The sequence below is a fragment of the Oncorhynchus mykiss genome, chromosome 6, assembly GCF_013265735.2.
Source record: "Oncorhynchus mykiss isolate Arlee chromosome 6, USDA_OmykA_1.1, whole genome shotgun sequence".
NCBI lineage: Eukaryota > Metazoa > Chordata > Actinopteri > Salmoniformes > Salmonidae > Oncorhynchus > Oncorhynchus mykiss.
The window spans coordinates 28,233,308-28,256,487 of record NC_048570.1 but is presented as its reverse complement, the minus strand read 5'-3'; the positions used below and the strand labels follow the sequence as shown (position 1 = coordinate 28,256,487).

At 43.7% G+C, this 23,180-nt stretch overlaps 1 protein-coding gene across 7 annotated transcripts in view; it reads left to right on the top strand.

The window, feature by feature from the left end:
* The first annotated feature begins 9,250 nt into the window (after positions 1-9,250).
* LOC110525662 (vinexin) overlaps positions 9,251-23,180 on the top strand; it is a 53,730-nt gene continuing 39,800 nt past the window's right edge. For 4 of the 7 annotated variants that reach the window (XR_002473806.2, XR_002473805.2, XM_021605992.2 and 1 more), the window contains exon 1: positions 13,915-14,055. The gene's annotated coding sequence lies outside the window, so the exon portion shown is untranslated. Of the gene's footprint in view, positions 9,377-13,914; positions 14,056-23,180 lie in introns of those variants that run through there. The other 3 variants (XM_036979774.1, XM_021605990.2, XM_021605991.2) reach the window with 2 other exon arrangements.

The following is a 23,180-nucleotide window of genomic DNA, read 5'->3' as shown; positions in this document are numbered from 1 at the left end:
ACTGGGCCTAGTGTGGACTGCTCACTTCGTGAAGTAATATTAATGCTGCTCACCATGTTACATATTTCTCATTATAAAATGTAATTACAAAGACATTTAATAACACAGAGTTACTGATTATCTGCATGTCAACATATTTTCGGTCTCTGTTTAGGGCCGTACGCTTTTGAATAACCTAGTCCTAGTTCATGTCCACATCGAGGCTCAACCCTAACCACAACACTAACCCTAAACCTAGTTCTAGTTCATGTCCACATCCAGGCTCAACCCTAACCACAACCCTAACCCTAACCCTAACCCTAGGAACATGTCCACATCCAGGCTCAACCCTAACCACAACTCTAGCCACAACCCTAACCACAACACTAACCACAACCCTAACCACAACTCTAGCCACAACCCTAACCACAACCCTAACCCTAGTTCATGTCCACATCCAGGCTCAACCCTAACCACAACCCGAACCACAACCCTAACCCTAGTTCATGTCCACATCCAGGCTCAACCCTAACCACAACCCTAACCCTAGTTCATGTCCAAATCCAGCTCAACCCTAACCACAACCCGAACCACAACCCTGACCCTAGTTCATGTCCACATCCAGGCTCAACCCTAACCACAACCCTAACCCTAGTTCATGTCCACATCCAGGCTCAACCCTAACCACAACCCTAACCACAACCCGAACCACAACCCTAAAACTAGTTCATGTCCACATCCAGGTTTAACCCTAACCACAACACTAACCCTAGTTCATGTCCACACTCCACCTCAACCCTAACCACAACACTAACCCTAGTTCATGTCCACACTCCAGCTCAACCCTAACCACAACCCTAGTCCTAGTTCATGTCCACACTCCAGCTCAACCCTAACCACAACCCTAACCCTAGCTACATGTCCACACTCCAGCTCAACCCTAACCACAACCCTAACCCTAGCTACATGTCCACACTCCACCTCAACCCTAACCACAACCCTAACCCTAGTTCATGTCCACACTCCAGCTCAACCCTAACCACAACCCTAGTCCTAGTTCATGTCCACACTCCAGCTCAACCCTAACCACAACCCTAACCCTAGTTCATGTCCACATCCAGGCTCAACACTAACCACAACCCTAACCCTAGTTCATGTCCACACTCCAGCTCAACCCTAACCACAACCCTAACCACAACTCTAACCCTAGTTCATGTCCACACTCCAGCTCAACCCTAACCACAACCCTAACCCTAGTTCATGTCCACACTCCAGCTCAACCCTAACCACAACCCTAACCCTAGTTCATGTCCACACTCCAGCTCAACCCTAACCACAACCCTAACCCTAGCTACATGTCCACACTCCAGCTCAACCCTAACCACAACCCTAACCCTAGCTACATGTCCACACTCCAACTCAACCCTAACCACAACACTAACCCTAGCTTCATGTCCACACTCCAGCTCAACCCTAACCACAACCCTAACCCTCGCTACATGTCCACACTCAAGCTCAACCCTAACCACAACCCTAACCCTAGCTACATGTCCACACTCCAGCTCAACCCTAACCACAACCCTAACCCTAGCTACATGTCCACACTCCAGCTCAACCCTAACCACAACCCTAACCCTAGCTTCATGTCCACACTCCAGCTCAACCCTAACCACAACCCTAACCCTAGCTACATGTCCACATCCAGGCTCAACCCTAACCACAACACTAACCACAACCCTAACCCTAGCTACATGTCCACACTCCAGCTCAACCCTAACCACAACCCTAACCCTGGCTACATGTCCACACTCCAGCTCAACCCTAACCACAACCCTAACCCTAGTTCATGTCCACACTCCAGCTCAACCCTAACCACAACCCTAACCACAACCCTAACCCTAGTTCATGTCCACACTCCAGCTCAACCCTAACCACAACCCTAACCCTAGTTCATGTCCACACTCCAGCTCAACCCTAACCACAACCCTAACCCTAGTTCATGTCCACACTCCAGCTCAACCCTAACCACAACCCTAACCCTAGCTACATGTCCACACTCCAGCTCAACCCTAACCACAACACTAACCCTAGCTTCATGTCCACACTCCAGCTCAACCCTAACCACAACCCTAACCCTCGCTACATGTCCACACTCAAGCTCAACCCTAACCACAACCCTAACCCTAGCTACATGTCCACACTCCAGCTCAACCCTAACCACAACCCTAACCCTAGCTACATGTCCACACTCCAGCTCAACCCTAACCACAACCCTAACCCTAGCTTCATGTCCACACTCCAGCTCAACCCTAACCACAACCCTAACCCTAGCTACACGTCCACACTCCAGCTCAACCCTAACCACAACCCTAACCACAACACTAACCCTAGCTTCATGTCCACACTCCAGCTCAACCCTAACCACAACCCTAACCCTGGCTACATGTCCACACTCCAGCTCAACCCTAACCACAACCCTAACCCTAGCTACATGTCCACACTCCAGCTCAACCCTAACCATAACCCTAACCCTAGCTTCATGTCCACACTCCAGCTCAACCCTAACCACAACCCTAACCCTAGCTTCATGTCCACACTCCAGCTCAACCCTAACCACAACCCTAACCCTGGCTACATGTCCACACTCCAGCTCAACCCTAACCACAACCCTAACCCTAGCTTCATGTCCACACTCCAGCTCAACCCTAACCACAACCCTAACCCTGGCTTCATGTCCACACTCCAGCTCAACCCTAACCACAACCCTAACCCTGGCTACATGTCCACACTCCAGCTCAACCCTAACCATAACCCTAACCCTAGCTACATGTCCACACTCCAGCTCAACCCTAACCACAACACTAACCACAACCCTAACTCTAGCTACATGTCCACACTCCAGCTCAACCCTAAACTTAATCATTATTTATTCATAAATTATTTTATTGGATCTTTAGTGTGTGTTCCTTTTATTTGTCTGATACTTTATGAGGGAGGCTTGCATAGCACTTCATTTGCCTATCTTCGCACTTACACTTTTCTTTTACCTTTAGTTTGTACCTGTTTTATTTGCATGATACTTTAAGATCTTTGAATGTGTTTTTTTTCTCCAAATATATGGGAGCATTTACTACCGTTCCCTTAATGCAATTGATTTTTTTCATATTAGCACATAACTTTATGAATTATAAGACTTGTTGATTTAGTCATATTTATGATCTGTTTCTTTAAGGCTGCGATATGTAACTTCTTGGGCAACTAACTAAATTCACATTGACATATCTATAGCATCCATTTCTTTCTCATTGAAAGCAAGTCTAAGAAGCGGTAGATCTGTTCTATGTTTCTATACTTCCCATTCTTCAGTTTCAGCTTCAAACAGCTGAAAATACAATATTTTTGGTTATGGAAAAAGTATTTCATAGCGGTTTAGATTGTATATTGACTCTACACGATACTTGATTGTTTTGTCACATAAACCGAAATTAGTCAAACTATTATAGAATTTTAGCAACCAGGATATGTCGGAGCGATTTCTGCATTGTGCATCTTTAAGGGTCTAGATATTTACAGATTTTGATTCTGTGTGGTCTCTTCTCCCAGCAAAAAAGTTCTTATATTGGACTTTATTTCCACAGCTCCTGAATGAGTACAATATGAGCTGCATGCATTTGGACCACCTGTGTCCATAGGATGCCATCTAGTGGCCCTTTGTAAACACTACAGAGAACTCTTTATGGAGTCGGGTCAGAGTTTGGATCTTTCTGTAGGATCACCACCCATGAACTCTTAACAGCTTGTAGAAATGTTCTTTTAACTAGTGGTTTATAAAATGAGTTGGCCCTATGTCCCTATGTGCCCGTGCACCCTGTCTCCCTTGTGTGTAACAGACCTCAGTGCCCTTATCTAACCCTAATTTCTACTTTAGGCAACATGTTAGAAATTATTTTGGGTTAATTAAATGACCGTTAAGCAGTGTTAATGAAGACCACAAGTCAACATCCACCAGTGCCCAATCATGAATGTTGATTTATTCCTACAAATGCCCACATGGCAGGAGACTTAAAATACAGGGAGGTGTTCAAGGTGAGTCAATGATTTGTCATTTTTAGAACAACATGATGTTAAATAACTTACAATTTTCAATATGTGAGAACTTCTAAATTGAAGAGGTAGCTCACAAACCCATGAGTTTAACAATCGAACAAAGCCACAACCAGTGACGTGACTGGAGCCACATTGATGCCAATGCCATAACCCACTAAATATCTCATAGACCTTTTTAAAGTATTGTTAGTGTGACTCGGGTGATGGTCATGTGCCATGATGATGAAAGTCTGGAACCGTGGGCTTTCTCTGATGAGGAGATGAGGTGGAGAGAGGAGAACAGAGAGGGATGTGACCTTTGGTTGTTGATCTCACAAGCTGTTCAATATTTATCTTGGATGGCAGACCAGAGTTGGGTGCAGTCAAGACAGAGAAAGAGTCAGAGAAAGGAAGAATTCACCAGTCCGATAGGCCTGAGGAATATCTGAAGACTGAGTCAGACACTGGGAACGACAGAAGAACCAGTGGCTACTCAACTAGGTTGACAGGAAAACTAACAGAACTAAGGAAACTCTGTGGACAGACACAAGAGCAATAACTTATCATGCCCATAGGGGGCACAAGGGCACGTGCCACCTCAGATTTGTCCTGTTTAAAAAACTTTTGATGTTGAATTAATTACTAAAATACAGTTTTAAGCCAATGTTTTATCATCATTATTTATAAAAAGATCTGTCAGCTGTATTTTGCAGAGGGGCCACACCGACTGGACCAGGCAAAGAGTATCCCCATTCCCAGCAAACACAGCTGATTAAACTAATTGCATTCTAAACTGAAGATGAATATAAATATACCAAATATACCTCTTCTGGTTTCAATCAGGTTCTCAGCAATCACTGCCTCATTGCCTGCACCTGCTAGCGGTGAAACGACCACCCCTCATCACTGTCAAATGGCCCCTAAAACACTTCTGAGAGCTGGCCTTTCTAATCGACCTGGCCCGGATATTCTGGAAGGATATTGCCCTCATCCCGTCAGTAGAGGACGCCTGGTTGTTTTTTTTTCCCCAGCAAACTAGGCATAATGATTATGGCTCTAGAATGCAGGTAAAATCTGCAAAAAGCTGCACCCCCCATGTTCTTCGTGCCTTCTCTAAAATAATGGGTGCATGACACCCCTTACTGTGTACCTGAATGTGTTAATTGTTCTACAGCATTATTGATACTCTAGAATTAAAAGCATTTACCAATGTGTCCACTGCAATCTACATACTATAGTAGTTTCCTCTGCCACACACTCATTTCCAAACTGGGTGGGCAAGTGAGGCTGCCTTTGCAACATGGGCATGGCTGCTCTTGGAGCAGACTGTGGAAACACTGATTCCTCTCCTCCAGCTGTGGGCATGTGTGTATGTGAGTGTGTGACTAAGTCTGTTAGAGTGAGCCCAGGTCTGGATTTTGAATTTGTGTATTTGTGTGGAGTGCAACCCTAGCGGTGTATGTATTGCTCTGTGTCAACCAACCTTGTGACTCAATGTTTATGAAAAAAAGGCTAGCTGGAGCTCATTTGAGCGGTTGGCTTTTGAGCCCTCACCCAGTATGTGCTTAGTACTGATCGTTAAGGTTCTGACTCACTATATTCTGTTCGTCAAGAACAGTATGGATGCTTCTCAGTCCAGGACTTTAATTTATCGTTGTCACCACCACACATAGTATTAACACACACACACATTTTGTTCTTCTATCCTCGTGGAGACCTAAACTTACTTTCCATTCAAAATACTATTTTCCCTAACCACTAACCCTTCCCCTTCCTATATCCCTAACCCTAACCCAAACCCTAAACCTAACTCCTAATCCTAATCCTAAACCTAACTACTAACCCCTTACCCTAATTCTAACCCTAACCCCTAAATTTAACATAGCCTTTGTCCCCATGGGGACGTGGGAAATATTTTCCTTGTTTTACTGTCCTTGTGGGGACTTTAACACACACACACACACACACACACACACACACACACACACACACACACACACACACTCTCTCTCTCTCTCTCTTCAGTTATTTAGAATGGACTTGTGGTTCTATAAATGAAGGAAACATAAACAAACAGAGAGACGCTCCATCATTGCGTTTGCATAGTTTAACGTGAAGAGTGTAAAGCCCATAAGATTACAGGTCCACTGGGCGCCAGTTCAAGGAGCCTCTGTAGGCTATGTGCAGGCTACAGCGCCTCTCGTGTGAGTTATTTTGTGGAATATAATAAATTGACATATTTGTAGGGCTTAGATGTATTTTTTGTTCTGGAAAATCTTTTTTTTTTAGATCAATTGTTTTATTACATTCAAAGCAAGAAATAGGCAGAATAAATGATTAGTGGCCTCAGTCGGCATGGGTTCGATATTAGTGGCCTCAGTCGGCATGGGTTCGAATCCGGCCCACTGTCCCTTTGACCCCCTCCCTCTCCCCCTATCTTCCCCTTTCCACCACTGTTCTATCTCTTCAACAAAAGGAGTGGGACTGCCACCACTCCTTAAAAATACCCTTAAGAAAGAATGAATCATTGGACAAATAACAATTATAATAATTGTGAGGGCACATCCAACATAAAACATGATTATGAATCATACAAGGTAAGCTAAATTGATTCATAGAACACGCACAGACCAAGCAATCATCAATAGATGCTATGCTAACTGAATCCACTATTGAAAGAGAAAAAAAAATAGAAACTAAACTCTACAGTATATGCTGAGATTCAGGTTGGAGATTTTGAGGTGAAAATTAAAAACTTCAGAGGACTTTTAAGCCTCGATTACATTGCAAGTTTGCTCTTGGAGTTCCGCCAACGGATCTTGAATTTTTAATTTTATTTAGATCGCCAATACCAGTCAAATGTTTGGACACACCTACTCATTCCATTATTTTTCTTTATTTTTTACTATTTTCTACATTGTAGAAGACATCAAAACTATGAAATAACACATATGGAATCATGTAGTAACCAAAAGAGTGTTAGAGAAATCAAAATATATTTTAGATTTGAGATTCTTCAAAGTAGCCACCCTTTGCCTTCATGACAGTTTTTCACACTCTTGGCGTTCTCTCAACCAACTTCATGAGGTGGAATGCATTTCAATTAACAGGTGTGTCTTGTTAAAAGTTCATTTGTGGAATTTATTTCCTTCTTTAATGAGTTTGAGCCAATCAGTTGTGTTGTGACAAGGTAGGTGTAGCAGTGTAGACATTGTTTGTTGTTCTCCTGTGTAAATGTTTGTTTTTTCGTCTGTCTTTGTATATATTTCAATATATTTAAATCTCTTATAGATATTATCCTGACCAACTTGCCCTCCAAATATACTTCTGGTGGTTTCAATCAGGTTCTCAGCAATCACTGCCTCATTGCCTGCACCTGCTAGCGGTGAAACGACCACCCCTCATCACTGTCAAATGGCCCCTGAAACACTTCTGCGAGCTGGCCTTTCTAATCGACCTGGCCCAGGTATTCTGGAAGGATATTGCCCTCATCCCGTCAGTAGAGGACGCCTGGTTGTTTTTTAATAGTGCTTTCCTCACCATCTTAAATAAGAATGCCTCTTTCAAAAAATGTAGAACTAAGAATAGATATAGCCCTTCACTCCAGACCTGACTGTCCTTGACCAGCACAAAAACATCCTGTGGCGGACTGCACTAGCATCGAATAGTCCCCGCGATATGCAACTTTTCAGGGAAGTCAGAAACCAATACACACGGTCAGTTAGGAAAGCAAAGGCTAGTTTTTCAAACAGAAATTTGCATCCTGTAGCTCGAACTCCAAAAAGTTTTGGGACAACGTAAAATCCATGGAGAATAAGAGAACCTCCTCACAGCTGCTCAATGCACTAAGGCTAGGAAACACTGTCAGCACCGTTAAATCCACGTTAGTAGAGAATTGCAACAAGCATTTCTCTATGGCTGCTTTCCTCCTGGCTACCCGAACCCCGGCAAACTGCTCTGCATCCCCTGCAACTACTTGCCCTGCAGCTACCTGCACAAACCTCCCCAGCTTCTCCTTCTCCCAAATCCAGATAGAAGATGTTCTGAAACAGCTGCAAAACCCGGACCTGTACAAATCAGCTGGGCTAGACAATCTGGACCCTCTCTTTCTAAATGTTGCTCTTGGACATTTAGACTCTCTCTTTCTAGATGTCGCTCTTGCTGAGGGTGATTCCTTGATCCACCTCTATGCAGACGACACCATTCTGTATACATCTAGCCCTTCTTTGGACACTGTGTTAATAAACTTCCAATCGAGCTTCAATGCCGTACAACACTCCTTCCGTGGTCTCCAACTGATCTTAAACACTAGTAAAACTAAATGCATGCTCTTCAACTGATTGCTAGCCACACCCGCCCACCCGACTAGCATCACTACTCTGGACGGTTCTAACTTAGAATATGTGGACAACTACAAATACCTAGGTGTCTGGCTAGACTGTAAACTCTCCTTCCAGACTCATATTAAACATCTCCAATCCAAAATGAAATTTAGAATCGGCTTGAACAGAAGAAGACACAAGTTTGGTTTGCAACCAAGCTTTAAGTGTTTATTCTAATAGGCGCTTTATATTGTTGGGGGTTGTTTCTGATTAATGCATGCTACTGAAACCTTGCTAGTGTTAGTTATCTTGTTACATATAACTTCATACCTGTGTAACTAATGCATGCCATCTCCTAAGTACAGAATTGGCAGTTAATCATTGCATGGTTGGATTTATCATTATGTGCATGTTACTATTACAGCAAAAGATTGTGCTATATGGCCGTTTAGTAAGTAAATTCTGGAAGATTCTAAGCGGTATGGTGCGCATGCGCACTTGATTCATGGCCAACCAGATAATCAAGCACCCTGATTGGCTGGAAGGAAGGGCCTTTTTTACAGTTTAGTTCAGCAAATCTGTATATCTTTCTCTCAAATAGGCCTCGGACTCTGAATGGAGCACCACACTACTACTAGATTGATCTCAAACACAAGTCTGTATATTTAGGTTGATGTGAAAATGGCCTCCTCTGTTCCTGCTCATGAAAAACAAAAGTGTGGTTCCACTGAGGCTGTGCCTGCATGGGAATTTCTATTATTTCCAGCTGCAGATGGAAACTATTACAGAGTCCCTGATGAGCTGTAGAGTGGAGTGAGGGGTGTTGCACACACACAAAACACACACACACACAAGCTGAGTCACTCGCAGAAGATAAAAGACACCCTGTTGGCCAGCAGCAGTGGTTCTCTCCCTCCCTCCTTCTCTTTCTCTCTCCCTCTGTACTATACCGAGAAGACCTCTCTACTCGGCCTGCGCTGCACTGATCTGTAAGTACGACTCTCTCTGTCTGTCTCTGCTGCTCCACGCCAAGACTAAAACACAAACAGTTCATGTTGTCAGAGTCTCCCGCTCGCTCTGGCTCTATCACCTAGAGGGCTGAAGAGATGGGGAGCGTAATGACCGGATTATACACTTGAACTGTGGGAAATGGAACTGTGTTTATCTTTAGTTCTCCATGCGTGTCAATTACTTTTCTTTCTGAACATTGTTGTGCAACAGTTGAGTTGCAGCCGAATTGTTCTTGTAGGGTTCTAACATTGTCTTAGGAAGGAGCTATCTGTCTTTGGTTGAGCAGATAGGAATCAGACCTCCTCCACGGAAAGACAGGTTTCTGATGTTGTGGCTGTTGTTTTGGGCTGAGAGCTATGCTGAATGTAACCACTTCAGTACTGCTCCTCTGGTTATACTGTGCATGTTCATTTGTACATACTGTATACATTAACATGTTCATTCGTTCAACACATCAGTGTTTTGTCATGATACATTTATTACCAAACGTAAAGGGAACTTAACCCATCTAAGGGCTTTTCAAGAACAGAAGTACAGTAGGATCTTCATTTGATCTCTCTTTTGTTGCTGAGAAAAATGTATCAACCCTTACAAAAATGTCCACTAATTATAATCCACATAATAATTCACAATTTCCTGTTGCTGCAGGATTACCTTACTGCTGTAGCAAACTGGCTCAAATTAAGATCCCACATCTGTATTTTAAACCATAATGTCCACTTCTATGTTTGTGGTCCCTGTTGTCTTTGTTTAGCTGGGCTCTTTATACTGGAAGTAGCTAACCTTGAGAGCTCCAAATGGATTTCCTCTTTGGGCCAACAACCACGACATGCATATCTTCATGTGTCCATTCGTCTACTCTGATACTCAGTGTGCATGAGGGCTGTGAGCTCTGGTGCTGAAAGAGAGAGGGTTCTTATCATAGCTTACCTCCCATACCAGAGGAGACAAGCATTCCCCCAGAGTAGAGTATAATATAGGCAGAGGAATGCATGGGAATGGTTGGCTTCATCATCAGTCTGCATGGCTCATACGGTTGTGGGATGCACCGACCGCTGACCAGACTGTTGTTTACATGCAAAGCAACACACAACCCCTATGGTGCTGTTGTGTCCTTCTGAAAGGCATTTTAACAACACTGTCACTGTGTATATCTGGCTGTATGGGTGACCGTGATGATCATGTAGGCCAGGGGTTCCGAGCCTTTTTTCCCCAAGGCCCGCCTTTTTATTATTGCTTACTGAGTTAGCCTATATTAAAAACACCACAAGCTTGATTTGGTTTAATTTGAGGGACCTAGAAAATGTTGTTGTTTTATAGCTAATTTCCTGCAATTCTATGTAGTTTAACAAGATTCATGGGGCAGCAGGGTAGCCTAGCGGCAGGGTAGCCTAGTGGTTAGAGCATTGGACTAGTAACCGGAAGGTTGCAAGTTCAAACCCCCGAGCTGACAAGCTGAACAGGCAGTTAACCCACTGTTCCTAGGCCGTCATTGAAAATAAGAATTTATTCTTAACTGACTTGCCTGGTAAAATAAATAAAAAACATATTTTAATAATAATGGACAAGGAAATTCAAGTTCAGACCCAATTTCTCCAAATAATATTCTGCTACCAAATATATTTTATTATAATAATTTATATAAACCTTCAATTTAATTATACATATTCTCTTTTATAGAAAGTGATTAGATCAATTGATAGTGACAGAGTCACACATTATATAAGATTACTTCTCAAGAGTCAAAGCATTTATTTTACTCTTCAAATTTAGCTCATAGCTCAGCTTCTTAAATTATATTTCCAAGTGCATCAGAGCTGTGTCTTTCTCTGGCATTTTACAGCTTTTTACATTTTATTTATCCATTATTTTAGCAGGTAAGTTGATTGAGAACACGTTCTCATTTGCAGCAACAGCCTGGGGAATAGTTACAGGGGAGAGGAGGGGGATGAATGAGCCAATTGTAAACTGAGGATTATTAGGTGACCGTGATGGTTTTAGGGTCAGATTGGGAATTTAGTCAGGACACCAGGGTTAACACCCCTACTCTTACGATAAGTGCCATGGGACCTTTAATGACCTCAGAGAGTCAGGACACCCATTTAACATCCCATCCAAAAGACAGCACCCTACACAGGGCAATGTCCCCAATCACTGCTCTGGGGTACTGGGATATTTTTTAAACCAGAGGAAAGAGTGCCTCCCACTGGCCCTCCAACACCACTTCCAGCAATTTCTAGCTTAAAGCATTGTGGAATTATGCATCGCTTTAGCTCGGTATAAACCATTGTGAATTATTATGATGATTGTTATTATTACATTTTTCTCAAGGATTTATTTATTTATTTATTGGATGTCTTTCAGTGTTAAACAATATTTAGTTACATTAAACTCTTAGTTATTAAATCTCTCTAAAAATCTGACTGCCTGATTGAAACCAAATGGCTTGTTTTATAGGCAGTTTGTTTCCAAATGCATGATGAATGTTCAGATAGTTTAGTGCTTCACTGGGAAATGTTTTCCCCAACCAGTAGAAAAGTAGGTTAGTTGGGTAGTTAGGTAGTTGACTGTTATGTAACAGAGCTTTATATCATGATGTATTCCCTCACTTGGTATGGTCTTTGGTTGTTGCATGGGATTTTAATGACCCATGCAATGGGTATGATTGCTTCATAGAAACATACGGAACATATTGGAACATACCACAGAGACAGAACAGGGTTTGAATGTGTTTGAAAGTTGAAAGTTGCTAGGAGGGATTTACTACTCTGGCACAGAGCTGAGAGTTGCTAAGGTTGATTCATTAGAATCCCATCACTGTTACAAATACCACACTATGGACTCGGCGGGACAGTGGAAAAAACAGGCTACAGTTCCCATCCCTCCAAATATAATATTTATCACTGGAGGGAGGTACAGACAAAATGACAGTGATGGAAAGAGAAATGTGTATGGGAGAGAAGAAGACAGGGAGGGGGGAGTGTGTTTGTGAGAGAGGTGCTGGGTCCTCGGCCAAAGCAGCAATCACCTCTTGCACCTCATTGAGCCACAGAGTGACAGGGTGTAGGATTGGGTCACAGCGGGGGACTGTGCCTGCCTGACTGCTCTAACTGGGCCCTATAGCCTCTTCCACTACAGCACAAACTATCCAGAAGCGTTCCTTCTTCTAGGGGTGAAAAACAACATTTTCCTTTGGCAAAAACAATCTCTGGAGCAGTGGTACAGACTCAGTAAATGGACACTGCCTGGTATTTGACTGAGTTTCACTGTCCCAAGCCAGACCGCTGAATTATTCAAAAAGAGCTGACTCCTTCTATTCCAACCTCAAACTCTCCGAGGCATGGGGCTTACACACACACACACACACACACACACACACACACACACACACACACACACACACACACACACACACACACACACACACACACACACACACACACACACACACACACACACACACACACTGCTTACCAAATAATGTCTATTTTTTAGCTGGTGTGACTGGTTAAAAGGTTAAAGTGCAATAAAGGTGAGTGTACTACCACCTGCAATGTGAAACATGTAAAGGCTAACTCAGTACCTGAGACATATGAGACAGAAACAGTTATGTCAGCATGTAAATCCTCAGGTTTGTATCCTGTTTCTCTCCATTGGCAAACTCTGCAGACAACCTGGAAAACCTAGTTCTAATTTGCCATGTATGGTAACGAGAACAACTGAGGAATTTGAGAGCATGTGCTTCACCCTGCTTGTAAGTTTAACACTGTGTAGTTCCGTTTACTGTATTCTCTCATGTACTTGTTCTATGGTCTGTATGCTCCAAGGGCTACATATTATGAAAGACAATCTAGATATCTGAATACAGAATGTCTGGATTATTCTGTATATCAGCTGGCAGTGGTTGAAGCAAATTCAAATGGATTCACCTCCCCTCACATATAGTTTCTCTCTAGTCATCGTGCCCCTCAGTCTAAGCTGTTGTAGCTGAATGTAAATGATCTGGGGAAGGGCAGGGGATGTGAGAAAGACAAGCTCTATCTGTCTGTCTGTGTCTGAGTGAGTGAGTCAAGTGGTGGGTCCAGTGTCAGTGCGATCCATGGGGGTTGACCACCTCAAAGACTAATGATGTCAGGGGACCCTCAGAGAACCCTCCTGGACTGAGAGAGTTATTTTTCTCCCCTCCTCTTCACTCCCGTCTCTCTTTAACTGGAAAGAGACCTGGCCTGTATGTGCCCCCAGAAAAGACACAAGCAGCAGCACAAAAGAGAGGGAGTCATGGGAGAGAAAGAGAGAGTGGGTGATAGAGAGAGGGGCAGTGTGGGGTATTGGGGAGGTGGAGGTGATTCACTATTTGCCTTCACCCTGCACTGTGTGAAATATCACTACGATGAGCACTCTTCATTGAAGAAGCCCCGCGCTGACAAGCCAAGAGGAGGGTGCCTTTTGAACAGGGTCCAGGGGTTGCCACGGCAATGCCTGTCAACCGGGAAGTCCTTCACAGGAGGAGGTAGGAGAGAGAGAGAGAGAGAGAGGGAGAGGGAGAGGGAGAGGCAGGTTGTAGAGTGGGACTGCCCACAACATATTGGGCTTACATGCATCACGGAGAAGATAGACCTTTGAGAGGTGTGGTGTTCCCTGGGATTCTTTATCAGAGGTGAGTAGCCTAAACTTTTCCCATGCTGAGGAAGTAGGATGACATAACTTTAGATACTCTTGTCAACATAGCCAGATATTTTACACAATAACTAACTATGTGATCATGGGGCTGTGGTAGGTTCTGCTTTGCTCTGTTTTTATTGAAGGGTTGAGTAACCTGCCTGTTTGCCTATCTGCTCCGGGCTTATCTGCTTGCTTCACAGGATTAGTGCAGCAGACTTCCCAGGAATTTGTCAGTGTTTTTTTTAAAAGAGACTCAGCAAACTGAGAGGATGGTCACAGCGAGATCCAGTACAGTATAGTGTACCTGAAGTTACGGCTGTCTCATTCTGACAGAAGAAGGCTATTTTATTCTGCTACCCTCAGTGATGAGGTCTGTGCTGTGAACTGTCCTAGAGAAACAGTCTTAGTTGTGGTTTGTGAATGAGTGGAGGAGAAGGCAGCTCTGATGCACCCCTGCCACATTACAGGAACACAGAGGGTGTGAATGAGAGAAGGGGGCTGTGTTATTATGGTCATTACTCACTGCTCTATCCATGGGTTTGGGTATACTGTGCTATAATCATGGGGGCTACCTTATTAACGGTGTGGAAATAGATATCCCTATCATGGACAATGCCCTTAACACAGGGCTCTTTGGCCCTCTGGCTCCAGACATGTTCACCCTTCATCTTGGGGCTTATTGTGGATGTCAGGATGATTTCTATACCCTGCACGGATCCTCTTTGAGTTCTCCTGAGATCTCTTGCTCCATCACCACAGCCTATACTCACTCTGCTTTGCATATATACAAAAAGCTACCCATATTGCTGTGTGATTGTTTTTGTGTGCCCTGTGATGGCATATTTGCCTACACTGTGTAAGGTTGTGATTGTTCTTTTGTAGTTGTGTAAGGGCTGAACTACCTTGCATAGCACTGCGTGAGCTCTAATATGAGTACAGTAACCTCCCTGAAATCTCCAATCCCTCTCTAGTTCAGCAGTCATATTATTATTGGCCCCCTCAAAGTGAGGCTGTATAGTGTCTCTATTGACAAGTGACACGGAAGCCTTGGCTCCCCCAAGCAGCAGGCTGAGGGGAGGGAGCACCATACAAGGAGGCAGAATAGTTTCTTTCTGATAAATGTGTGTATCCCTCAATAAGCGCATGTAATAAACAGGACGGGTCCAGGTCCTTGTATGGTCTATGGCAATGTGTTCACATGTGCCAAGTTGTAGTCTGGAGACAAGGCAGTAGTGTGTGATTAACCTTTAGAGGACATCTTTATAATAACAACCTGATGATGAGTCACCCCTCAGGTTTTTGAAAAAGATCAGATTGTTTGTGATTATCTTCCAACATCCTGTTCAAGTAAAAACATACTAATGATCATTTCAGGTTTACTGCTTTCTTACATAATTTATCCCCTGGAATTTACTACATTGTGTGAGATTATGTGATAAGGTATTACCTGCCTCCCACTCATCTGGAGAGTAGTAGTGTAGTAGACATGAGTGTTGTTTCCCCCCAAAAATGAAGCATCTCCATTAAAGGATAGAGATGAAGGGATGTTATGCGGTCTGATATTAAGGAAAGGCCAGAAGTTTTTAGGACCTGTATAGCACTACAAACAAAATCACCACCTTAAGCAAACATGTCTGTGTTTTGGTTGGTCTGTGTCCTTAATAGTCTAACTCTGAGCAGGACTTCTCATGGCTGGGAACAACATTATGGAGCCAATGATTAACCTGCTCTTTCTGCTCAGCACAGCCCTACACACAGAAACCAATGGAAGAGGTCAGTCATAGAAATACAATCAATAGAGAGGATGTCACTAGTTTGGTTAGTTGTGTGCACTTTAAGGGTCAAATCGAGTTATCCATAAAGTGACTTTGCACACCAATTCACTATACTGAAGCTATGCTACTACCTTGTACTGTACTTTTTGGTAATACACCTCATTATGATGGATTTATGTCACATAACGTCAAATGTTTGTATCACTGTACCAATTGTTGAGTTCCGCCCATTCTCTTTCAAGCTGAAACATATTTCCATGATGTTTGGTATGAGGACAATATAAGGGAACGTTTAGCTATTGTTACTTCACCTGGCCTTAGACACTCCCTCTACCCAGGCGGGGCTCTGGCAGGCTGCCTGTTGTGGTGGATACTGTTGGTAGCAGAGGTTCTACAACTCATAAGGTGTCATTTGTGGCTGTCCTGACAACCATACTTCCTGGGATAACAATGCAGTGGAGGAGATTAGAGCTGGACCCAGTCACAGAAAACCTCCTACCACAGACAGGAGGAGGAGAGGTCTGGGTGACAATGCATAGAGAAACATAGAGTGCCAACTCATTTTTCATAAGATCATCCTGATGCAACACTTGACTCAAAAACACAGCTGGTGAGAGAAATCCTGTTGTGAAACACTTTCTTGTAATAACAGTTATTTTTTGGGCTTCCAGATTAGAGTTAATATATTAAAAGTTTCCCTGTAAGTTACCGGCGAAGATGAAAGCTAATATAGTCATGGCTTTGTTGTAAGTTCTATTTCAAATAATTGCTCGGTTATTCAGTATGGGTAGCGCCTTCGTTGGGCGTGGTCAATAAGGAACTAATTTCATGCAAAGCCGTAGACAGACAGGAGCAACAGCCAACAGGGGGGACCCCGCTCCTTTCTAACGCGCTGTTGCTCCATCACACCTCACTTGGTTCTTCCTTATGAGGTCAAAATACTTCTGAATACTCTCTTCGGGATCCGGTACTTCTCCGTTTTCGACTGTTTTGTTCCGGATCCTATTTAGCCGGATCCAGTACATTATGTAACAATATTTAGCAATATACACATTTGAATAAAAACATGTTCATTGGAGTTACCTCTTGATTAATTGTAACGGTTTTCTTTATGAGAAGGAGAGTCGGACCAAAATGCGGCGTGTAGATTACGATCCATGTTTATTGTGACTATAGCAACACGAATCTAAATACAAACAGTGCAAAATAATAAACGTAATGAAAACCGAAACAGCCTAAACTGGTGCAAACAAACACTAAGGACAGGAACAATCCCCCACAAACACACAGTGAAACCCAGGCTACCTAAATATGGTTCCCAATCAGAGACAATGACGAACACCTGCCTCTGATTGAGAACCATATCAGGCCGAACATAGAACTAGACAAACTAGACATGTAACATAGAATGCCCACTCAGATCACACCCTGACCAATCAAAACATAGAAAATACAAAGTAAACTATGGTCAGGGCGTGACATTAATTGGTTTGCGCAACATTGTAACCGCTGTTTGAGACCAATGTGTGGCTGTGGCTTTGTAATAAGTGTGCCGGTATCTCTCACAGAACTAGAATGAGATTCACTTTATATATCTCCCTCCCTCTGCTCTGATAGACATGAGCCTGCAACTCTCACCGCACTTCATCATTTATTTCCTTATACAAGCAGATACGCGCGAAGGATTCTGGAGGAGCAGAACACCTCTGATAAATTGCATTTACTAAAGTTATAGAGTTACTGTTGTCTGTTCAGAAAGAAATTCAATCATTCAGAATACCCTACTGCACCACGAGAAGGCTTATTATATAACCACCGACTATCAATAGCTTCTTTAAAACATGTGCCTAGCTATGGATTGTGTGTAGCCCAATAACAAGGCTCAGTTTACAGTTGGGAATGCACGGCAAATCTGTCAGTGAACAGCATGCAGACAAAACAGGCCTTTGGCAATATTTCAAATGCAATCGTGGGAAAAAAACAGTTTGGAAAGTAAATGGCTCCTGCTGAAATGACAAGACAAATCTGTCTGTAGAGGCTGCCAAAATATTATATCAAATTCCAAATATTGTTTTACAAAGTAAAGCAAGAGAGAGATTGCCTTTTGGCACGAGCGTATCGGCCATCACCTTAGGACTACAATTTCCTCCTCATATTGTAGTTTACAATATGCGTCTCCACACACCTAGGCTTAGGCTAATGATGGATTCAAGACAAGGTCGTTTTTATTGATCACAGATTCTCAGTTTGTCAGTGTCAAAGTAGCCTGTCATTTCGATTATTTCTGCTGTATTAATAAAACCTCTTAAGGATTTCCAATTTTCGCCTAAAATGATATACCCAAATCTAACTGCCTGTAGCTCAGGCCATGAAGCTTGGTACCATTTGAAAGGAAACACTTTGAAGTTGTGGAAATGTAGGAGAATATAACACAATAGATCTGGCAAAAGATAATACAAAGAAAAAAACAACCGTTCTTTTGTAATTTTTTCGTACCATCTTTGAAATGCAAGAGAAAGGCCAAAATGTATTATTCCAGCCCAGGTGCAATTTAGATTTTGGCCACTAAATGGCAGCAGTGTATGTGCAAGGTTTTAGACTGATCTAATGAACCATTGCATTTCTGTTTGTATCAAGACTGCCCAAATGTGCCTAATTTCTTTATTAATAACTTTTCATGTTCAAAATTGTGCACTCTCCTAGCATGGTATTATTTCACTGTAATAGCTACTGTAAATTGGACAGTGCAGTTAGATTAACAAGAATTTAAGCTTTCTGCCAATATCAGATATGTCTATGTCCTGGGAAGTTTTCTTGTTACTTACAACCTCATGCTAATCGCCTATCTTAGCTCCAAAAAGAAAAAAGAAAAAGATCCTCCCAAAGTCTCCAGTCATGTAATATTCTGTACAATTGCATGAAATGCGTTTAGAAAAGGCCACATTTCCCTGACCCCAGGCTACTAAAAATGTGTGTGCAACTTCCATAAGTGCCTCTACTCCACTGCTCTATGCCACTATGCAAATGTGATTATATGCATGCAATGCTTTATTTTAAAGGTTTAATTTTCTTCGTGCATTCCGGTACCTCAGAGCTCCTCAGGTCACCCCCCTCTCGTACTCACTTTTTGTTCCGGCACCTCCCAATTTACAAATTAAGCACCGGGGAGCAGTTGCCACAAAGCACTGTACCCGTTTCGTGCACAAACACTGCCTTTTCAATAAACATATACCACTGTTGCACACAAGATTATTGCCAAGGGCACAGAACATATAACCAATAGTATAACCAATAGTATAACCAATAGTTGAATCCCTATAATGCCACCAGAGGGGCACTACGGTCCGTAGCCATTTTGCCACAAGTGTGGAGAACTGGTGCAAATATGCAGTCTTGCCCATGGTTACCAAGGGTTAAGTTTGACAGAAGACCACCTGTTTTTATCAGAATGGTGTTGTAGCGAGCGCAACTCGGCTCAAATACTAGAGCAGGAAATCTCCTCTCTTTTCACCTAAAGAGCTATCAGAGCAATACCAGCAGATGAAAGCCAACTAGGCTTCTACACTCGTTACATTTTGGTTCACAAAAGGACCTACGGGTCCTCAGCAGCTATTTTAAAAAGCTCACGTTCTGTATGCTTATGCACAACGTGCTGTCTTGCTCGATTCGTCAAAGCAAAGGGTTCAGTTGATCTGCAGTTGATCTGCAGGATGCCTATTTTCAAATCAACATTTTGCCAGCACACAGGAGATTTCTCAGGTTCGCCTTTCAGGTCCAGCCCTATGAGTATCAGCCTTTCACTAGCCCCACTGACTTTCAGCAAATGTGTGGATGTGGCACTGACCCCTCGGAGGTCCAGGGGGCTCAGAATCTCTGCCTACATAGACGGTTACCTGCTCTGTACCCAGACACAGCAGCAAGCAGTGAGAAATACAGCTATCCTTACAACCCTCCTCACAGAGCTAGATTTCAGGATCAATCAGATAAGAGCTGTTTGGTGCACACACAGATCATAGAATATCTTGCGGGAAGAGTAAATTATATTTTGTTCTAGGCCACCCTATTGGAAAGGCAAGTCACTGCGTTTTGCCAGTGCATCTCCATGTTCAGACTTGGGCATACGGTCACGCTCAAAATGTGTCTCTGTTTATTGGGTTTGATGGCTTCCACCATATCAATGGTCCCGCTGGAGTGGAGAAATATCGCAATGGGTCCTGTTCGTACGTCTGTGTTATCTTTGTCACCTCCATCACAAGATAAAAGCATCCCTACCATAAGTTTCGGCTCTCTGCCACTGGAGGAATCCCTTGATCTTAGTCAAAGGCACTCCCCTAGGGGTAGTGTCTGCAAGGAAAGGGTGTGACGACAGACGCATCTGTCACAGGGCAGAGCAGTGAATGGATTGTGGCCTCCACAACTCCGTGTTACTCACATAAACTACCTTGAGTTGCTTACAGTGCTTCTGTATATTGGAAGCTTCAGCCCTTTCTAGTGGCCCAAATATGGGAGAAATACTGTAAGGACGGCTGTCCCTAGTTCTTTTCACATCGCGTAGAAACGCGCACTGCCAGTTGTTATTTTCAATGGAAAATGACAATGTGCCACTGGGGGTGGATGTGCTAGCGTACCCATGGCCAAGGGGACAGCTTTACATGTTTCCTCCTCTCAGTCTTTACCTCCCCACTCTAGCCAGAGTTAGGGAACAGAGGTTGTCTCTTATCCCGGTAGCCCCCCGATGGCCAGGACGGCTGTGGTTAGCAGAGATTATTTTACACAGGGAGATTTTCCATCCTCATCTAGACACCCTGGTACTCGGGCCTGTCCCATGAGAGGATGAATCTTAATGCAACAGGCCTACTGCTTAGGTTTGTTGAAATTATTCAAAGCACTTGGGCCCCTTCTACGCGCTCACTGTATGATATCAAGTTGTGTGTGTTTGAGAGATGGTGCGAGCAGGAACGGGCCATTCCCTTTCAGTGTTCTGTTTCAGAGGTACTTTGCTTACGGGAGGGGCTTCTGGACAGGGAGAAGGCTTACTCCACTGTTAAAGTCTATCTGGCCTCCATCTCTGCCTGCCATATACTGTAGACTTCAACAACGACACAGTGGGAAATCATCCCCTTATCTGTCGTTTTATGAAGGGTGCACGTTACTTACGTCTGTTGTCCAAACAGCTCGTCCCAACTTGGGACCTATCTGTTGTACTTGAGGCTATGTCTCAGTTGAGCCACTGGAAAGTACACATATGAGACTTCTCTCATTCAAAACTGTCTTACTTTTAGTCATTAAATCCGCAAAGCGAGCGGTAGAGCTGCACACACTGTCAGTTCACCCCTCTTGCCTGGGTTTTCCCATGGGGATATTCAAGGTTAACTAGAAACCTAACCCCTCTTTTGTGTCTAACATTAGTAGAGCTTATCATTGCCTTACTTTGGAGCTATCAGTATTTCACCCTGCGCCATTTTCCTCTCTGGAGGAAGAGCGACTCCGCTGTTTGTGTCCAGCAGTGGAGGCTCGTGGGAGGAGCTATAGGAGGATGAGCTCATTGTAATGGCTGGAATGGAATTAAGGAACGTAGTCAAACATGTGGTTTCCATATGTTTGATGTGTTTGATATCGTTCCAGTTACTACATTCTAACCATTACAATGAGCCCGTCCTCCTATAGCCCCTCCCACGAGCATCCACTGTTATCCAGTAAAGGCTTTACGACGAGAGCCCTGAGAAAAGCGACTAGCTCTTTAACTCTTGGGCACTCTCCCACGCAGTGAGGCCCATTTCTCACCAGCGTTCATCACATTGGACACAGTGACTGAGTTCATCAGGAATTGTGTAAGGGATGTTGTTCCCCTGTGACTATTAAAACCTACCCAAACCAAAAACCTTGGATAGATGGCAGCATTCGAGCAAAACTGAAAGCATGGACCACCGCAATTAACCACGGCATGGGAATATGGTTGAATACCAACAGTGTAGTGATTCCCTCCGTAAGGCAATCGAACAGGCAGACTGTCAGGACAGAGACGAAGTCTCAATTCAACGGCCCAGACACGAGTGGACACTGACATCTTGCTCCGGACAAGCTAAACACCTTCTTCGTCCACTTTGAGGATAACACTGTGCCACCGACACCCCTGCTCCCAAGGACTGTGGGCTCTCCTTCTCCGTGATAGTTCCAAAGTAAGACATTTAAGCATGTTAACTCTCGTAAGGTGGCCGGCCCAGACGGCCGTGTCCCCTGAGCATGCGCAGACCATCTGGCTGGAGTGTTTACAGACAAATTCAATCTCTCCTTATCCTAGTCTGCTGTCCCCACTTGCTTCAAGATGTCCACCATTGTTCCTGTAACCAAGAAAGCAAAGGTAACTGAAGTAAATTACTATCACCCCGTAGTACTCACTTCTGTCATCATGAAGTGCTTTGAGAGACTAGTTAAGGATCATATCACCTCCATCTTACCTGACACCCTAGACCTACATCAATTTGCATACCACCCCAATAGATCCACAGATGATGCAATCGCTATTGCACTCACACTACCCTATCCCATCTGGACAAGAGGAATACCTATGTGCAAATGCTGTTCATTGACTATAGCTCAGCCTTCAACACCATAGTACCCTCCAAGCTCATCATTACGCTCTCGGCCCAGGGTCTGAACCCCACCCTGTGCAACTGGGTCCTGGACTTCCTGACAGGCCGCCCCCAGGGGTTGAAGGTAGGAAACAACACCTCCACTACTATCACCGCCTGGTATGGCAACTGCACTGCCCGCAAACACAGGGCTCTCCAGAGGGTGGTGCGGTCTTAACATTGCCCGCCCTTCAGCACACCTACAGTACCCGATGTCACAGGAAGGCCAAAAAGATCATCAAGGACATCAACCACCCGCGCCACAGCCTGCTCACTCTGCTATCATCCAGAAGGTGAGGTCAGAACAAGTGCATCAAAGCTGGGACCGAGAGACTGAAAAACTGCTTCTATCTCAAGGCCATCAGATTGTTAAATAGCCGTCGCTGGCCGGCTACAACCCGGTTACCCAACCCTGCGGCCTTAGAGGCTGTTGCCCTATGTACATAGAAATGGAATCACTGGTCACTTTAAAAATGTAAGACTATTCACTATAATAATGTTTGCATGCTGTTTTTCTCATTTCATATGTACATACTGTATTCTACTGTATTTTAGTCAATGCCACTCCGACATTGCTCGTCCTAATATTTATATATTTCTTAATTCCAATACAATTTGACTTAATAGCGGATGCTATTATAAATGCTTATAAAAGCAAGGGTGTATCATCCCTAAGGGCTCATTCCACCAGAGGTATGGGTGCGTCATGGGCA